We start from the raw sequence: 14,866 nt of genomic DNA on the forward strand, positions 1-14,866 counted from the left end.
CTCCCACATCACTAGCACTTACTAAACCTATTAACCCCTAAACCGCCAGCCCCCCACATCGCCATAAACTAAATTAAACTATTAACCCCTAAACCTAACAACCCGCTAACCAAACATTAAATATTAACTCATCCCTATCTTATAATAAATTTAAACTTACCTTTAGATTTAAATTAAACTATATTAAACTATTAATGAATCTAAAAATTATATTAAACTATATTAAACTATTAATTAATCTACCCTAACTGTTATACTAAAATTATATTAAACTATATTAAACTATTAATTAATCTAGCCTAACTGTTATACTAAAATTATATTAAACTATATTAAACTAATTAATTTAATCTACCCTAACTATTATACTAAAATTACAATAAACTATATTAAATTAATAATTAACCTACCCTAACTTTTAAACTAAAATTTCAATAAACTACAAATTAAATTAACTATATTATATATTTAAAAACCTAACCATAATCAAATAATTTAAATCTACACTAAAAAATTACAAAGTTATAAAAAACTAGCAACTAAATTACAAAAAATAACAAACACTGTTACACAAAAAAATAAACGCTGTTACAAAAAATAAAAAATAAATTATCAAAGATTTAAACTAATTACACCTAATCTAAGGGCCCTATGAAAATAAAAAAGCCCCCCCAAAATAAAAAAAACCCTAACCTACAATAAACTACAAATTTTGCGGGGCGTTGACCCAAAGTAATCAGCTCTTTTACCTGTAAATAAAAATTACAAACAACCTCCCAACAGTAAAACCCACCACCCACACAACCAACCCCCCAAATAAAAACCTAATCTTAAAAAAACCTAAGCTCCCCATTGCCCCGAAAAGGGCATTTGAATGGGCATTGCCCTTAAAAAGGCATTTAGCTCTATTGCAGCCCAAAGCCTAATCTAAAACTAAAACCCCCCAATATAACCTTAAAAAATCCTAACAAACACTAACCCCAGAAGATTCACTTACAGTTTTGAAGATCCGACATCCATCCTCCAAGAAGCCGGCCGATGTCTTCATCCAAGCCCGCAGAAGTCTTCACCCAGACGGCATCTTCTATCTTCATCCATCCGGCGCGGAGCGGCTCCATCTTCAAAACATCTGACGCGGAGCATCCTCTACTGACGACGGCTTCTTCAGAATGAAGGTTCCTTTAAATGACGTCATCCAAGATGGCGTCCCTTAGATTCCGATTGGCTGATAGAATTCTATCAGCCAATCGGAATTGAGGTTGAAAAAATCCTATTGGCTGTTGCAATCAGCCAATAGGATTGAACTTCAATCCTATTGGCTGATCCAATCAGTCGATAGGATTGAGCTTGCATTCTATTGGCTAGTTTAGTTTAGTTTATTTAATTGTATTTTAGTTTAGGTAATTGTAGTTAACTAATTTAATTAATTTATTGATAGTGTAGTGTTAGGTGTATTTGTAACTTAGGTTAGGATTTATTTTACAGGTAATTTTGTAATTATTTTAACTAGGTAGCTATTAAATAGTTATTAACTATTTAATAGCTATTCTACCTAGTTAAAATAAATACAAAGTTGCCTGTAAAATAAATATAAATCCTAAAATAGCTACAATGTAACTATTAGTTATATTGTAGCTATATTAGGGTTTATTTTATAGGTAAGAATTTAGTTTTAAATAGGATTAATTTATTTAATTATAGTAATTTTATTTCGTTTTATTTAAATTATATTTAAGTTAGGGGGTGTTAGGGTTAGGGTTAGACTTAGGTTTAATAACCTTATTATAGTAGCGGCGACGTTGGGGGCAGGAGATTAGGGGTTAATAATTGTAGGTAGGTGGCGGCAACGTTGGGGGGGCAGATTAGAGGTTAATAAAATTTAGTATAATGTTTGCGAGGCGGGATTGCAGCGGTTTAGGGGTTAATAGATTTATTATAGTGGCGGCGGTGTCCGGTCGGCAGATTAGGGGTTAATAAGTGTAGGTAGGTGGCAGTGACGTTGGGGGGGGCAGATTAGGGATTAATAAATATAATGTAGGTGTTGGCGATGTTAGGGACAGCAGATTAGGGGTTCATAGGTTAATGTAGGTGGCGGCGATGTCCGGTCGGCAGATTAGGGGTTAAATAATTTTATTATAGTGTTTGCGATGTGGGGGGGCCTCGGTTTAGGGGTTCATAGGTAGTTTATGGGTGTTAGTGTACTTTGTAGCACTGTAGTTAAGAGCTATATGTTCCGGCGTTAGCCCATAAAACTCTTAACTACTGACTTTTTTATGCGGTAGGAGTCTTGGAGGTAGAGGCTGTACCGCTCACTTCTTCCAAGACGTTAGCCAAATCCCATTAAAAAGATAGGATACGCAATTGACGTAAGGGGATTTGCGGTATGGAAAAGTCGCGGAAGAAAAGTGAGCGGTACACCTGTACCTGTCATACTCGTAATACCAGCGGGCGTTAAAAGCAGCGTTAGGACCTCTTAACGCTGCTTTTTAAAGCTAACGCAGAACTCGTAATCTAGGCGTATGTGTTTGTTATTTTTTTGTAACTTAGTTGTTAGTTTTTTGTAACTTTGTCATTTTTTAGTGTAGATTTAAATTATTTGAGTAGGGTTAGGTGTTATAATATATATATATATATATATAATATAAATATATAATATATAGTTAATTCAATTTGTAGTTTAATGTAATTTTAGTATAACAGTCAGGGTAGATTAATTATTAATTTAATATAGTTTAATGTAATTTTAGTATAACAGTTAGGGTAGATTAATTATTAATTTAATATAGTTTAATGTAATTTTAGTATAACAGTTAGGGTAGATTAATTATTAATTTAATATAGTTTAATGTAATTTTAGTATAACAGTTAGGGTAGGTTGATTATTAATTTAATATAGGTTAATGTAATTTTAAAGGTAACTTTAAATTTATTATAAGATAGGAATGAGTTAAAATTTAATGAAAAGTTAGCGGGTTGTTAGGTTTAGGGGTTAATAGTTTAATTTAGTTTATGGCGACGTGGGGGGCTGGCGGTTTAGGGGTTAATAACTTTATTTAGTTGCAGTGGGCTCCTGGTACGGAGGAATAGGGGTTAATAACTTTATTAGAGTTGCGGCGGTGTAGGGGGCAGCAGATTAGTGGTTAATAACATAATGTAGGTGGCGGCGGTATAGGGGGTGACAGATTAGGGGTTAATAAGTATAATGTAGGTGGCAGCGGTGTAGGGGGCAGCAGATTAGGGGGTATTAACATAATGTAGGTGGCGGTGGGCTCCGGGAGCGGAGGAATAGGGCTTAATAACTTTATTAGAGTGGCGGCGGGGTCCGGGAGCGACGGTTTAGGGGTTAATAACTTTATTTAGTTGCGGCGGGGTCGGGGAGCGGCGGGATAGGGGTTAATCAGTTTATTATAGTGTGGGTGTTTAGTTACAGTATACAAATAAAGCTGGGAAAAAGCCGAAGAGCAACGAGATCGATGACTGTTAGTTTACAACAATCCGCTGCTCATCGACCCGTACTTGGTGCTCGGCTTTTTGACAGCTTTTTTGTTAAATATGGAGAACGTGGGGGGGGGCGGAGCCAACAGCCAAGCAGAGAGGACGCATGTTAGAGAGCTCCTGCTAAAACCTTTGTAAAATAACGGTAAATTGCAGCATCTTTAATGCAGTTTGCCCCAAAAACTTAATTTTGTGCATGCAGGACTGACCTTAAGCTATTGGAAACTTATTTTCCTGAATATTTATATCAGTCTGCCTTTAACACCACATACAGGCTTATGAGGCCTACTAAAGATACGGAGATAAACATGGAGACAGTTTCGGCAGATATTTATGAGGCTATATGGAAGTTCAATCTGAAATTGACTGTCAGCTATGAAGACTTATCAGCCAACCTAAGGTCAGATATGAGAAAGCCAGAGACCCGGACACAAGATGGGAACCTATACTCCCAAGAAGAGCGTCTGGACATGGGGGATGGCATCAGCCCATCCACCTTATTTGCCGCCACATCTGCTGAGCTGGAAATGGAGCTACCGCTCACGCTGCTTCCATTAATGCAGGAGATAGCGACGAACAGATTGCTAAAGACCCGTACTACGGCTGTACTGACAGACGAGGCGGTGCCGCTACTCAGCGTAGACAGATCGCCATGCAGCAGAGAAGAGGTGCGGTCACTAGCTAAATCTACCCCGATAGATAGCCGGAAGCCTCTACGTAAGTCTTTACCTTATGATGGGGTCCCCCATGCCCGGATGCAGCTCGCTTGTACAGGCCTGGGCGCGCTCCGGCGGGATGCGGCCGGTCCCGGCGGGCGCGTACAGGAAACTAACCACATCCTTTACAAATGGCATAGAGACCGGGTGGACAGTGACTGGGCTCTCAGGATGACTACCAATTATGACCTAGGTAGTTTGCAAAATCCAGGGTTCGGGTGCCCATCTGTAATGGACGCTGACAGTAACTCACTCCTGTCAGGTTGCTTGAGAAACCAGAAGATGCGGATTACTGAGACATATACCTCCCACATAACTTTTAGATCCATCCAGTTCACAGCTGAGTCTCAGAGATGTGGAGTAGGCTAGTGCACAAGCAGGTTTGGAGGCCCCATTTCTCATTCTTCGCAGCTTGCCTCTTCAGTTTTCCTGGACTATGCAAATCTGACAATGCCACGGACATCTCAGCATGACAAGCGGGTCTTAATAGCCCATTCTATATTGACTTGCTCGCAGACAGCTTTAGTGTACAAAGCACATGCTAATTAGGGTATACTTATGCCCACAATTGTTGTTAGCACATATAGGTCAAGTTTAATACGTATATTTTAGCTTATCACATGGTATATGCCTGCATGTATACATATATTGTCTGTGCTTATATAAGCTTATTTGCACCTATCCTCAGAGAGGTTATGTAGTTCTCATGAATATGTAGTGAGGATTTTTTTTTATATACCACCTACCATCATTCAAGTTGTATGTACTATGCCCAAGTCAGAGTTCTTTTGCTATGCCTAGCACTCTCTAGGATTTGACCTCCTACTTGTATGAGGAGAGGCTCTCCTACTGTTCTTTTAATGTATACTTAAGCTTCCTTCTAGACCTGGTTTAAACGCTCAGCCCTCAATACTCAATAGCTAAGCAGCCTAAGAATTACTAGTAAAATTCCATTACAATCCCTATTAGATATATGGATAGGCCCCTTACTTCATATGTATAGTTAACTATCATCTGATTTTGCTACAGTTGTGTGTATTAACTTTAGAGTTTTGTTTTTTTCTCTTAAAGCCCCTCATAAAATAAGTTGCTGCAGCCTTGTTATAGTGACATATAACATTAGCATACTTATATATGCTCACAAATTACAGTTGGAAAATGTTTGTACTCCCCAAGTCAAAGCAATGATAGCTGTTTCTTTCTCACCCCCTTACCTCTCGCCATAAATACGATTATAGGTCACTCCTGATGCCCCCTAGGTATATAAGATTACTGCTAGCTGCTGTACCAGAGTCTTTTGTTTATCCATCTGAACAACATAGCCATACAACAGTTTCTATAGATCCTATTATTTTCATAGTATATGTACAGCTCCTCGCCCTCATATGCGCTTGCAAAAGTGTTGTCACATTTTAGGAAAGATCTTAATATAATAATACTATTAGTAATCTCAGTCAGGGAACATTATGGGCAAGCACTTTTTCTAATATATATATTTGCAAACACGGGTATGATCCCCACCTACCCTATGACCTGGAATTCCCAAGTTTCAGCCGGGCACTTATAAGCCCATACATTGCAGCAATATTTAAAAAAAAATAAAATAATAATTTTAATATATACGCAAAGGTATCGGTGGCCTATGCCATTAAACCTCCTAAGTATTGACATGCTGCTTAAGCTATCTGTTATGGATACTGCAACTACTATAGCCCCAGATCCTTTATTGTTTAAGCCTTTCAATTCCTTTACTGCGAGCTAAGGCTATAATAGCACTATCATACGTGCCCAGACTGGACCTCAGTCTTAATAAGTGGGCTTGATATTTTTATTTGACGTTTAGCAACGCCCAATTGTGCACAATAGAAGCTTAAGCTATACTCTCTTCTCTACGTCGCTGTAAGTAGGCTATAATTGCCCCATATGAGTACATTTGAAGGGTTATGTGACAGAGTTTCTCTAACAAGTTAAGTTTAGATTCATAGCTACTCAGCTACAAATTTTAGGTTATAGAAGGTTAAGAAATGGTATACAACTGATATAGTTTTCATATATATGTGTGTTTTAACTTGTCAAACTCCATATGATTATTAGTGTGTTTTTTTTTTTTCTTTTTTTTTTTTTTTTTTTCATACAGGTAAAAAACTAGAGAGTTACCCCCCATGTTCCTCAGTTGACCCATTTATGCACAGCTAAATTAAGGAGCTAATACACCATAGTCTATGTGTTTACCTACAGATTATTTAACATTCATGTTAAATATTGAATTGCTCTTTTTTATACCCCCATCATGCTTATACATGACTAATAATAGATAGTTGGATAATACGATATCATAGCCCATTAACTTTGCTAAATGGCCAAGACTAATAGTCCTCTCCAAGTCTTCCACTATACTTCTATATTTCTATGGCTCCGTCCTCCACTCCTTCCCTTCTATACATAGCGGTGCTTACCCGCTGAATCTTCCCTTCCCCCCACTTGCTATACATGTATTCATGTTCGTTTTGAAGCTCTTCAAGAGCTAGACTTCTGGCCATCAGTTCTATATTATTTCCTATACTCTTGGTCCATTGGGCCTAGAACTAAGTTCCTCTCTGGCCAGCTACACATGATCTACTCTGAAGCTCCTAACGAGCTAGACTTCTGACCATCAGATATCTATTATTTTTCATATTTTTGGCCCATGGGGCCTGAATCTATGTTTCTAACAGGTCAGTCATGTATGATATAATATTGAAAAATCAAGGTTTCATTAGCCTTACACCAAGCTATTGTATAATTGCTGAAATGTTTTGGTTAACTCTGTTTATATTTTGTTCTTTTCACAAAATGGTGTATTGTGTTCTATGTATGTTTTACGCAAAAACCTCAATAAAAAATTATTTAAAAAAAAATAAAAATATGGAGAACGTATTCAGGTCCACGGCAGCGAAGTTAGGCGATGTCAGGCGAGCGTATTGGTGCCGTTGAATGCAAGTACGTTGACGGCTTGATAAATAGGCCTCATTGTCTCTAGCAGGAGAGTATTATTGGTAAGTACAGACTGGCAAAAGTAGAATTTTGTGACGTAATATACGATCCGCAGGTCTCAGTCCGACACAGATCAATGGTTACGTCACTACAGATGTCCCGAATGCAAATTCGGCACTATCTAACTACTTTTGCTAGTTATCAAAAATCTACCAGGTACGCTCGCCACTATTCCGGCCCAGCGTACCTGGTTTTCAATCCGCCGCCTTGGAGGCGGCGGATGCCATAGGAATTAATGGGAGTCTGAAAGCAGCGAAATCTTATGTTCGCTGCTGTCCGATATCCCATTGATTTCTATGGTATAATAAAAGTAACATTTACACCTAACACCCTAACATGTTCCCGAGTCTAAACACCCCTAATCTGCCGCCCCGACACCGTCTCCACCTACATTATACTTATTAACCCCTAATCTTCCGCCCCGCCGCCACCTACATTATACTTATTAACCCCTAATATTCTGCCCCTACACCGCCGCCACCTACATTATACTTATTAACACCTAATCTGCCGCCCCAACACTGCCGCTACCTACATTATACTTATTAACCCCTAATCTTCTGCCCCCAACACCGCCGACACCTACATTATACTTATTAACCCCTAATCTGCCGCCATGACACTGCCGACACCTAAATAAAAGTTATTAACCCTAATCTGCCGCTCCCGGAGCCCACCACAACTAAATAAAGTTATTAACCCCTAAACCCCTGGCCTCCCACATCACTAGCACTTACTAAACATATTAACCCCTAAACCGCCAGCCCCCCACATCGCCATAAACTAAATTAAACTATTAACCCCTAAACCTAACAACCCGCTAACCTTACATTAAATATTAACTCATCCCTATCTTATAATAAATTTAAACTTACCTTTAGATTTAAATTAAACTATATTAAACTATTAATTAATCTAAAAATTATATTAAACTATATTAAACTATTAATTAATCTACCCTAACTGTTATACTAAAATTATATTAAACTATATTAAACTATTAATTAATCTAGCCTAACTGTTATACTAAAATTATATTAAACTATATTAAACTAATTAATTTAATCTACCCTAACTATTATACTAAAATTACAATAAACTATATTAAATCAATAATTAACCTACCCTAACTTTTAAACTAAAATTACAATAAACTACAAATTAAATTAACTATATTATATATTTAAAAACCTAACCATAATCAAATAATTTAAATCTACACTAAAAAATTACAAAGTTACAAAAAACTAGCAACTAAATTACAAAAAATAACAAACACTGTTACACAAAAAAATAAACACTGTTACAAAAAATAAAAAATAAATTATCAAAGATTTAAACTAATTACACCTAATCTAAGGGCCCTATGAAAATAAAAAAGCCCCCCCAAAATAAAAAAAACCCTAACCTACAATAAACTACAAATTTTGCGGGGCGTTGACCCAAAGTAATCAGCTCTTTTACCTGTAAATAAAAATTACAAACAACCCCCCAACAGTAAAACCCACCACCCACACAACCAACCCCCCCAAATAAAAACCTAATCTTAAAAAAACCTAAGCTCCCCATTGCCCCGAAAAGGGCATTTGAATGGGCATTGCCCTTAAAAGGGCATTTAGCTCCATTGCAGCCCAAAGCCTAATCTAAAACTAAAACCCCCCAATAAAACCTTAAAAAATCCTAACAAACACTAACCCCAGAAGATTCACTTACAGTTTTGAAGATCCGACATCCATCCTCCAAGAAGCCGGCCGATGTCTTCATCCAAGCCCGCAGAAGTCTTCACCCAGACGGCATCTTCTATCTTCATCCATCCGGTGCGGAGCGGCTCCATCTTCAAAACATCTGACGCGGAGCATCCTCTACTGACGACGGCTTCTTCGGAATGAAGGTTCCTTTAAATGACGTCATCCAAGATGGCGTCCCTTAGATTCCGATTGGCTGATAGAATTCTATCAGCCAATCGGAATTGAGGTTGAAAAAATCCTATTGGCTGTTGCAATCAGCCAATAGGATTGAATTTCAATCCTATTGGCTGATCCAATCAGCCGATAGGATTGAGCTTGCATTCTATTGGCTAGTTTAGTTTATTTAATTGTATTTTAGTTTAGGTAATTGTAGTTAACTAATTTAATTAATTTATTGATAGTGTAGTGTTAGGTGTATTTGTAACTTAGGTTAGGATTTATTTTACAGGTAATTTTGTAATTATTTTAACTAGGTAGCTATTAAATAGTTATTAACTATTTAATAGCTATTCTACCTAGTTAAAATAAATACAAAGTTGCCTGTAAAATAAATATAAATCCTAAAATAGCTACAATGTAACTATTAGTTATATTGTAGCTATATTAGGGTTTATTTTATAGGTAAGTATTTAGTTTTAAATAGGATTAATTTATTTAATTATAGTAATTTTATTTCGTTTTATTTAAATTATATTTAAGTTAGGGGGTGTTAGGGTTAGGGTTAGACTTAGGTTTAATAACCTTATTATAGTAGCGGCGACGTTGGGGGCAGGAGATTAGGGGTTAATAATTGTAGGTAGGTGGCGGCAACGTTGGGGGGGCAGATTAGAGGTTAATAAAATTTAGTATAATGTTTGCGAGGCGGGATTGCAGCGGTTTAGGGGTTAATAGATTTATTATAGTGGGGGTTAATAAGTGTAGGTAGGTGGCAGTGACGTTGGGGGGGGGCAGATTAGGGGTTAATAAATATAATGTAGGTGTTGGCGATGTTAGGGACAGCAGATTAGGGGTTCATAGGTTAATGTAGGTGGCGGCGATGTCCGGTCGGCAGATTAGGGGTTAAATAATTTTATTATAGTGTTTGCGATGTGGGGGGGCCTCGGTTTAGGGGTTCATAGGTAGTTTATGGGTGTTAGTGTACTTTGTAGCACTGTAGTTAAGAGCTATATGTTCCGGCGTTAGCCCATAAAACTCTTAACTACTGACTTTTTTATGCGGTAGGAGTCTTGGAGGTAGAGGCTGTACCGCTCACTTCTTCCAAGACGTTAGCCAAATCCCATTAAAAAGATAGGATACGCAATTGACGTAAGGGGATTTGCGGTATGGAAAAGTCGCGGAAGAAAAGTGAGCGGTACAACCTGTACCTGTCATACTCGTAATACCAGCGGGCGTTAAAAGCAGCGTTAGGACCTCTTAACGCTGCTTTTTAAAGCTAACGCAGAACTCGTAATCTAGGCGTATGTGTTTGTTATTTTTTTGTAACTTAGTTGTTAGTTTTTTGTAACTTTGTCATTTTTTAGTGTAGATTTAAATTATTTGAGTAGGGTTAGGTGTTATAATATATATATATATATATATAATATAAATATATAATATATAGTTAATTCAATTTGTAGTTTAATGTAATTTTAGTATAACAGTTAGGGTAGATTAATTATTAATTTAATATAGTTTAATGTAATTTTAGTATAACAGTTAGGGTAGGTTGATTATTAATTTAATATAGGTTAATGTAATTTTAAAGGTAAGTTTAAATTTATTATAAGATAGGAATGAGTTAAAATTTAATGTAAAGTTAGCGGGTTGTTAGGTTTAGGGGTTAATAGTTTAATTTAGTTTATGGCGACGTGGGGGGCTGGCGGTTTAGGGGTTAATAACTTTATTTAGTTGCAGTGGGCTCCTGGTACGGAGGAATAGGGGTTAATAACTTTATTAGAGTTGCGGCGGTGTAGGGGGCAGCAGATTAGGGGTTAATAACATAATGTAGGTGGCGGCGGTATAGGGGGTGACAGATTAGGGGTTAATAAGTATAATGTAGGTGGCAGCGGTGTAGGGGGCAGCAGATTAGGGGGTATTAACATAATGTAGGTGGCGGTGGGCTCCGGGAGCGGAGGAATAGGGCTTAATAACTTTATTAGAGTGGCGGCGGGGTCCGGGAGCGACGGTTTAGGGGTTAATAACTTTATTTAGTTGCGGCGGGGTCGGGGAGCGGCGGGATAGGGGTTAATCAGTTTATTATAGTGTGGGTGTTTAGTTACAGTATACAAATAAAGCTGGGAAAAAGCCGAAGAGCAACGAGATCGATGACTGTTAGTTTACAACAATCCGCTGCTCATCGACCCGTACTTGGTGCTCGGCTTTTTGACAGCTTTTTTGTTAAATATGGAGAACGTATTCAGGTCCACGGCAGCGAAGTTAGGCGATGTCAGGCGAGCGTATTGGTGCCGTTGAATGCAAGTACGTTGACGGCTTGATAAACAGGCCTCATTGTCTCTAGCAGGAGAGTATTATTGGTAAGTACAGACCGGCAAAAGTAGAATTTTGTGACGTAACATACTATCCGCAGGTCTCAGTCCGACACAGATCAATGGTTACGTCACTACAGATGTCCCGAATGCAAATTCGGCACTATCTAACTACTTTTGCTAGTTATCAAAAATCTACCAGGTACGCTCGCCACTATTCCGGCCCAGCGTACCTGGTTTTTAATCCGCCGCCTTGGAGGCGGCGGATGCCATAGGAATTAATGGGAGTCTGAAAGCAGCGAAATCTTATGTTCGCTGCTGTCCGATATCCCATTGATTTCTATGGTATAATAAAAGTAACATTTACACCTAACACCCTAACATGTTCCCGAGTCTAAACACCCCTAATCTGCCGCCCCGACACCGTCTCCACCTACATTATACTTATTAACCCCTAATCTTCCGCCCCGCCGCCACCTACATTATACTTATTAACCCCTAATATTCTGCCCCTACACCGCCGCCACCTACATTATACTTATTAACACCTAATCTGCCGCCCCAACACTGCCGCTACCTACATTATACTTATTAACCCCTAATCTTCTGCCCCCAACACCGCCGACACCTACATTATACTTATTAACCCCTAATCTGCCGCCATGACACTGCCGACACCTAAATAAAAGTTATTAACCCTAATCTGCCACTCCCGGAGCCCACCACAACTAAATAAAGTTATTAACCCCTAAACCCCTGGCCTCCCACATCACTAGCACTTACTAAACCTATTAACCCCTAAACCGCCAGCCCCCCACATCGCCATAAACTAAATTAAACTATTAACCCCTAAACCTAACAACCCGCTAACCTTACATTAAATATTAACTCATCCCTATCTTATAATAAATTTAAACTTACCTTTAGATTTAAATTAAACTATATTAAACTATTAATTAATCTAAAAATTATATTAAACTATATTAAACTATTAATTAATCTACCCTAACTGTTATACTAAAATTATATTAAACTATATTAAACTATTAATTAATCTAGCCTAACTGTTATACTAAAATTATATTAAACTATATTAAACTAATTAATTTAATCTACCCTAACTATTATACTAAAATTACAATAAACTATATTAAATCAATAATTAACCTACCCTAACTTTTAAACTAAAATTACAATAAACTACAAATTAAATTAACTATATTATATATTTAAAAACCTAACCATAATCAAATAATTGAAATCTACACTAAAAAATTACAAAGTTATAAAAAACTAGCAACTAAATTACAAAAAATAACAAACACTGTTACACAAAAAAATAAACACTGTTACAAAAAATAAAAAATAAATTATCAAAGATTTAAACTAATTACACCTAATCTAAGGGCCCTATGAAAATAAAAAAGCCCCCCCAAAATAAAAAAAACCCTAACCTACAATAAACTACAAATTTTGCGGGGCGTTGACCCAAAGTAATCAGCTCTTTTACCTGTAAATAAAAATTACAAACAACCCCCCAACAGTAAAACCCACCACCCACACAACCAACCCCCCAAATAAAAACCTAATCTTAAAAAAACCTAAGCTCCCCATTGCCCCGAAAAGGGCATTTGAATGGGCATTGCCCTTAAAAGGGCATTTAGCTCTATTGCAGCCCAAAGCCTAATCTAAAACTAAAACCCCCCAATAAAACCTTAAAAAATCCTAACAAACACTAACCCCAGAAGATTCACTTACAGTTTTGAAGATCCGACATCCATCCTCCAAGAAGCCGTCCGATGTCTTCATCCAAGCCCGCAGAAGTCTTCACCCAGACGGCATCTTCTATCTTCATCCATCCGGCGCGGAGCGGCTCCATCTTCAAAACATCTGACGCGGAGCATCCTCTACTGACGACGGCTTCTTCGGAATGAAGGTTCCTTTAAATGACGTCATCCAAGATGGCGTCCCTTAGATTCCGATTGGCTGATAGAATTCTATCAGCCAATCAGAATTGAGGTTGAAAAAATCCTATTGGCTGTTGCAATCAGCCAATAGGATTGAACTTCAATCCTATTGGCTGATCCAATCAGCCGATAGGATTGAGCTTGCATTCTATTGGCTAGTTTAGTTTATTTAATTGTATTTTAGTTTAGGTAATTGTAGTTAACTAATTTAATTAATTTATTGATAGTGTAGTGTTAGGTGTATTTGTAACTTAGGTTAGGATTTATTTTACAGGTAATTTTGTAATTATTTTAACTAGGTAGCTATTAAATAGTTATTAACTATTTAATAGCTATTCTACCTAGTTAAAATAAATACAAAGTTGCCTGTAAAATAAATATAAATCCTAAAATAGCTACAATGTAACTATTAGTTATATTGTAGCTATATTAGGGTTTATTTTATAGGTAAGTATTTAGTTTTAAATAGGATTAATTTATTTAATTATAGTAATTTTATTTCGTTTTATTTAAATTATATTTAAGTTAGGGGGTGTTAGGGTTAGGGTTAGACTTAGGTTTAATAACCTTATTATAGTAACGGCGACGTTGGGGGCAGGAGATTAGGGGTTAATAATTGTAAGTAGGTGGCGGCAACGTTGGGGGGGCAGATTAGAGGTTAATAAAATTTAGTATAATGTTTGCGAGGCGGGATTGCAGCAGTTTAGGGGTTAATAGATTTATTATAGTGGCGGCGGTGTCCGGTCGGCAGATTAGGGGTTAATAAGTGTAGGTAGGTGGCAGTGACGTTGGGGGGGGGGCAGATTAGGGGTTAATAAATATAATGTAGGTGTTGGCGATGTTAGGGACAGCAGATTAGGGGTTCATAGGTTAATGTAGGTGGCGGCGATGTCCGGTCGGCAGATTAGGGGTTAAATAATTTTATTATAGTGTTTGCGATGTGGGGGGGCCTCGGTTTAGGGGTTCATAGGTAGTTTATGGGTGTTAGTGTACTTTGTAGCACTGTAGTTAAGAGCTATATGTTCCGGCGTTAGCCCATAAAACTCTTAACTACTGACTTTTTTATGCGGTAGGAGTCTTGGAGGTAGAGGCTGTACCGCTCACTTCTTCCAAGACGTTAGCCAAATCCCATTAAAAAGATAGGATACGCAATTGACGTAAGGGGATTTGCGGTATGGAAAAGTCACGGAAGAAAAGTGAGCGGTACACCTGTACCTGTCATACTCGTAATACCAGCGGGCGTTAAAAGCAGCGTTAGGACCTCTTAACGCTGCTTTTTAAAGCTAACGCAGAACTCGTAATCTAGGCGTATGTGTTTGTTATTTTTTTGTAACTTAGTTGTTAGTTTTTTGTAACTTTGTCATTTTTTAGTGTAGATTTAAATTATTTGAGTAGGGTTAGGTGTTATAATATATATATATATATATATAATATAAATATAT

Source organism: Bombina bombina, chromosome 1 (genome assembly GCF_027579735.1).
Source record: "Bombina bombina isolate aBomBom1 chromosome 1, aBomBom1.pri, whole genome shotgun sequence".
Lineage (NCBI taxonomy): Eukaryota > Metazoa > Chordata > Amphibia > Anura > Bombinatoridae > Bombina > Bombina bombina.